Genomic DNA, 6,450 nt, shown 5'->3' with positions numbered 1-6,450 from the left:
GTCTGGAGAGACGGTACTCAGAGTCTGGAGAGACGGTACTCAGAGTCTGGAGAGACGGTACTCAGAGTCTGGAGAGACGGTACTCAGAGTCTGGAGAGACGGTACTCAGAGTCTGGAGAGACGGTACTCAGAGTCTGGAGAGACGGTACTCAGAGTCTGGAGAGACGGTACTCAGAGTCTGGAGAGACGGTACTCAGAGTCTGGAGAGACGGTACTCAGAGTCTGGAGAGACGGTACTCAAAGTCTGGAGAGACGGTACTCAGAGTCTGGAGAGACGGTACTCAGAGTCTGGAGAGACGGTACTCAGAGTCTGGAGAGACGGTACTCAGAGTCTGGAGAGACGGTACTCAGAGTCTGGAGAGACGGTACTCAGAGTCTGGAGAGACGGTACTCAAGGTCTGGAGAGACGGTACTCAGAGTCTGGAGAGACGGTACTCAAGGTCTGGAGAGACGGTACTCAAGGTCTGGAGAGACGGTACTCAAAGTCTGGAGAGACGGTACTCAAGGTCTGGAGAGACAGTACTCAACCATCAGCGTCGTCAGAGGCACGTTGGTGTTCAACTTCCGGCTCGGGCATCGAGTGAAGTTGACCCTGGAGAGGGTAAACTTAGCTACCGAGGTTGTCAGAAGCGCCGAGGTATGCAACAACCTGGAGAGGCTACTCAACAATTTTCCACCGGAAGACGCTACAAGTCAGAAGGTTGGCACATCCCCTAGACGGATCCCTGCGTTATCCAGCCCTCAGTGGCACAAAATCAGAAAAACCATCGAAGCAGCATAGTGGACTGTGGAGACAAAAAATCATCTCAGATCCCTGGAGAGGGTAAACTCGCATTGCCGAAGTGATTAGAAGACACGGACGCAGACCCTGGAAAGGGCAAACTCAGTTGCCTAGGTCGTCAGAGACAACCGAAGCAAAGTCTGGAGAGACGGTACTCAAAGTCTGGAGAGACGGTACTCACAGTCTGGAGAGACGGTACTCAAAGTCTGGAGAGACGGTACTCAAAGTCTAGAGAGACGGTACTCAAAGTCTGGAGAGACGGTACTCAGAGTCTGGAGAGACGGTACTCAGAGTCTGGAGAGACGGTACTCAGAGTCTGGAGAGACGGTACTCAGAGTCTGGAGAGACGGTACTCAGAGTCTGGAGAGACGATACTCAGAGTCTGGAGAGACGGTACTCAGAGTCTGGAGAGACGGTACTCAAAGTCTGGAGAGACGGTACTCAAAGTCTGGAGAGACGGTACTCAAAGTCTGGAGAGACGATACTCAAAGTCTGGAGAGACGGTACTCAAAGTCTGGAGAGACGGTACTCAAAGTCTGGAGAGACGGTACTCAAAGTCTGGAGAGACGGTACTCAAAGTCTGGAGAGACGGTACTCAAAGTCTAGAGAGACGATACTCAAAGTCTGGATAGACGGTACTCAAAGTCTGGAGAGACGGTACTCAAAGTCTGGAGAGACGGTACTCAAAGTCTGGAGAGACGGTACTCAGAGTCTGGAGAGACGGTACTCAGAGTCTGGAGAGACGGTACTCAAAGTCTGGAGAGACGGTACTCAGAGTCTGGAGAGACGGTACTCAGAGTCTGGAGAGACGGTACTCAAAGTTTGGAGAGACGGTACTCAAAGTCTGGAGAGACGGTACTCAAAGTCTGGAGAGACGGTACTCAGAGTCTGGAGAGACGGTACTCAGAGTCTGGAGAGACGGTACTCAAAGTCTGGAGAGACGGTACTCAAAGTCTGGAGAGACGGTACTCAGAGTCTGGAGAGACGGTACTCAAGGTCTGGAGAGACGGTACTCAAGGTCTGGAGAGACGGTACTCAAAGTCTGGAGAGACAGTACTCAAGGTCTGGAGAGACAGTACTCAATCATCAGCGTCGTCAGAGGCACGTTGGTGTTCAACTTCCGGCTCGGGCATCGAGTGAAGTTGACCCTGGAGAGGGTAAACTTAGCTACCGAGGTTGTCAGAAGCGCCGAGGTACTCAACAATTTTCCACCGGAAGACGCTACAAGTCAGAAGGTTGGCACATCACCCGGACAATTGGGTCAACTCCTTTACTTGTCAGCCGGTACACCAAAAGGCCGTCCGACTAAGTAAAGGGGGGGCAGCTGTAGACCCCTAAAATTGTCCGGGTCGGAAATGAAGCTTGAAGACTCTTGAGGACTGAAGGAAAGTCAGCCAGAAGGACTCATGGAAGGCCCTAGGAGGATTCTCTGTAGGTCTAGAGGTCTTGTAATAAGCTCAAAATAAGGAAGTGGAGGGAATGAAGCCCAATACGGCCTCCCAAAAGTTCAGTACGGCCGTATTGAACATTTTGAACTACAATACGGCCGCACTGAACTCAATACGGCCGGATTGAAGTTCACTACGGCCGCACTGAACTCAATACGGCCGTATTGAGGTTTTTTGAACTTCAATACGGCCGTACTGAATTCAATACGGCCGTATTGTAGTTCAAAAACTCAATACGGGCCGTATTGACCCCCAGAGGCCGTACTGCGCCTCATCCCTATAAATATGACGTCAATTGGACGTCATTTGACACTTTTACACTGAGTTTTAACCCTCTTCTTGAGTATTCTGGGTTTTTTTGAGCAGTGTTCTGCCTAGAAATCACTCGGAGAGTTGATCCGACAAAGTTCTCGAGTTCTGAGCTTTTTGCTTGAGTCTCGAACTGAGTCGAAGGGAAATCCTCCGGATTTCCATAGTTAAAATTTTCTAGGAGGGAGCGAGCGGGCTTGTAGAGCGAGGGAACGCCAAAAAGTTTCCCAGTTTTACTTGAATATAAAAGCACGCTTCAAAGGTTTCTTCTTAAGACCTTCCTTTTACTGCTTTCTGTGTGTATATTTAACTGTCATCATGTAGATAGTTAAGTTATAATTGTTTAGAATAAATAGGGGTAATTTAGTAATTTCGCACTATTATTTTTAGAAATAATCTGTCATAGGGAACCCGAAAGGGGCGCTGTGGGGTGCTAACACCTTCCCCACGCGTAACCGACTCCCTTACCCGACTCTGGTTGTCATGGCCGAAGTCGATTTTTGAATCGATTGCCTTAAACTTCTTTTTCCAATGTTTTGAGTAAAACATTGGTGGCGACTCCATGAACCCTTCCTTTTTATGAAAACTGCTAATCCATGGAGGGTCCCGCTTGGGATTAACATGGATTGGTGAGCCTTTTAATAAAATTGCTCGTTTGACAAGGTCTCAGTTTGAGAATAAGTCATTCTAGCAATCCATATTTTTAAACAAATAAAAGAGTCCAACCATCCTTTGCGAATGCCGAAAGCCCGTTTCGGGCCGGTGGCGACAAGGTTGCATGTGAGGTTACAAACTCAATTGATGCATGACAGTCGAGGATCCATGGTTGGATCAGAGAATTCGATCATTTTTTGGGGTTTTAGGAAAAATGGGGTTTTTGGTGATTTTGATGCATCGGATGGGTGCATGTGAGATTTAAGTTTATTTTTGAGTTATATGGATCATGTGCATTGTGTTTTGTGTTTGCATGTAGCTAGATTTGTTGGTTTGGATGAGAGCTTTGAAACTCTCTGACTGGGATTAGGTCAGGCGCGCACAGGCTGCGCAGGGTGTGAACATATTTATTTGTGATAGTTGAAATGATGCTTTGGGATGTTTAAAGTTGAAGTTTTAGATTATGTATGTATGATATATGATGTATGTTGAGGTATGATTCATATGTATGCTTGGTAATGATATATATGAATGTATAAATATGATGTGACATAAGCATATGTTCATATGAGTATGATTGTTGATCATGATGGTGGGTAGACCATGTATGATGTATGATGCATTATTGCATGTGATGTCTTATGACATGTGTATGATTGTTGATCATGATGGTGGGCAGACCATGTATGATGTGTGATGCATAATTGCATGTGATGCCTTATGGCATGAGTCCTAGGACTCGAGGAGAGGAAAAATATTTTTGAACTGGAAGAGCTCACATAGAGTCTCTTGAGAGTGGTGTTTGGATAGGTCACTGATATATGAGTGTGGTGCTCAGGTAGGCCACTGGATTTGGGACAGTGGTGCTCAGGTTGGCCACTGGGTTGGGTGAGTCTACTCTAAGTCCTTAGCTAGTGTTGGAGCTGGGTATGAGGTCGAGGGTTATTCCCTTAACCAAGTACTTGGGAAGGTGCGTGGATCCTTGCGGATAGTCGGTGGGAGAACTCCACAATTGACTTGGTAATGCATGCCAAGGTCCTGGTAAGCTTGTACCCAGTTGTGCTATACCTGACGGTGGATCTGGACTTCCAATTGTGTAAGTGACATCATCCGAGAAAACTCAAGTGAGGATTATATCCTATTTAGCTATGACCGACTGGGCGCATTGGGCGTGAAAACAGTTGGGGTGGTTTCGGTAGGATGAGATGTCACTTATATTGCTCTGTTGTTATGGAGATCTTCTAGGTGTATGCGTGACGACGCATTAGATGATTGATATGTATTTATATCTGTCATGAGATGCGTTTATTACATGATTGTTAATATGATGAAGTGTGTGGTGTTTGGCTTCATGAATGGTGGATTGTGTTTTATGCATGAGTAGTATTGGATAGAGTGTATGGTGTGACTCTATGAATATGATTGATAGTTGGATGATTGTGTACTATAGATTATTGGTCTGTACTTGCATGATTGATTTTTGAACTCTAGCTTACCCTTCTTTTTCCATGTGGTGGGACTACAATGATCATACTTGGTATAGGAGCAGGTCAGGGAAGGCTTGGAGTTGAGGTGGCCACTGCGAGATGGGGAGTTTGATCCTCGTGTTAGAGTTACCATTTTGGGTACTGATTTTGTTTGTGCTTGATCGACACTATGGAATATTATTTTTGGGATGACTATACATATATGGTGTTCTATTTTATATACAGAAACTTAGTTATTTTTATTCTTACCTATTCCTGTGTGTATGAGTTATCCAGCTTAATATTTCTCTTAGTTTGCTAGTAGTAGTGCGATTCCACTAAGTGTGGAGATGATGGCGGGTTGTTACACTTTTATGGTATCAGAGTCGGTCGAGTCTTTTGGATACTTTATGGAGAGTGATCCTTCTAGGTTTCTATTGTGTCAAATATCTGATATGTGTTAGTTTTGGTGATTTATTGTGCTATAGTGTTACTAAAAGAATGTTTTGGATTCTTTCAGTATGGTGAGGCCTCAGTATGATCAAATCGCTAGGGCCATGGAGATGATGGCCATGGCAATGCAGCAGCAGAGTGCTCACTTTGCTCAGATGGAGGTGGTTAGAGTTACGGCTGAGGCAGCTAGACCGGTGGTTTCTTAGGATGGGAGAGATTTAGTAGAGTTCAGGGGATGTCAGCCTCCTCAGTTTAATGGAGATTCAGATCCTGATGTGGCAAATCAGTGGTTGAGCGAGATGGAGAAGATCTTCACTGTTCTGGGGTCTTCTAAGGAGAGGAAGTTGGCCTATGCAGTTTACATGCTGGCAAGCGAGGCTGAGTACTGGTGGAGAGGCACCAGGTAGATGATGGAGATCAGAGGTGTGGTTGAAGATTGGGATTTCTTCAAGAGAGTTTTCTTGGAGAAGTATTTCCCGGAAAGCGTTAGATACGCTAAGGAAGCCGACTTCATGAGACAACATCAGGGGAGCTTGTCTGTTTATGAGTATGTTGTGAGGTTTTGATGGCATCCTCACTTGCATGAACTTCAGATAATCAACAAAGAATAGTACGCCTTCTCCAAGGATCAAGTTCTTCAAAGGTGGCACAAGGTTTTATGGTTGATGATGATGGAATGGACGAAAATAGAAGTTGGGTAGAAGGTGATTAAGGAAATTCTTGAGAATGGTACTCTAGGGTTGGCTCACTTCATGATGATGAAGGCCACTTCTAGGGTTATTTCTCTCAAGGTGGAGATGGGAGGGAGGTGGCCGAATTTAGCCAAGGGTGACTAAGGATGATATAAAGGCAAAAATGCTCTCTTTATATTCAATTTCCAAAGTATTTACATGATGCATAGCCTAGGTTATTTATAGGAGTGGAAGGCATCTAGGGTTGCATTGGCCGAAATTCACAATGCCAAATGCACACTAAAAGAAACTCAAATGAACCCTAGATGCAACTTGGTGACCAAGGATGGAATTTTTGGGTTTAGTTAGGCTACATCTGGGTGCATTATAAGACCATGCAACCTTTGCCCTCCACTTGGGCCTAAGCCTTTCTAACACCAAAAATAGGTCCAATAGCCATAAAAATACGTCTAGGTTTTTGTTCCCACCCTAATCAAATACCTTAGCCCAAATATAAAAACCTATGATCTAAAGCACCCCGTAATACAAGGGTAAAATGGGAAATACAAAAGAAAATAAACCCTATGACTAAAATACCCCAAAATACAAGGGTAAAATTGGAAATACAAGTAAAATAGATCCTATGTCTAAGATACCCCAAAATACAA

Source organism: Cajanus cajan, chromosome 9 (assembly GCF_000230855.2).
Source record: "Cajanus cajan strain Asha chromosome 9, NIPB_CcT2T_4, whole genome shotgun sequence".
NCBI classification, from domain to species: domain Eukaryota; kingdom Viridiplantae; phylum Streptophyta; class Magnoliopsida; order Fabales; family Fabaceae; genus Cajanus; species Cajanus cajan.
The sequence above is the reverse complement of the archived record's forward strand: the minus strand, read 5'-3'. Positions refer to the sequence as shown.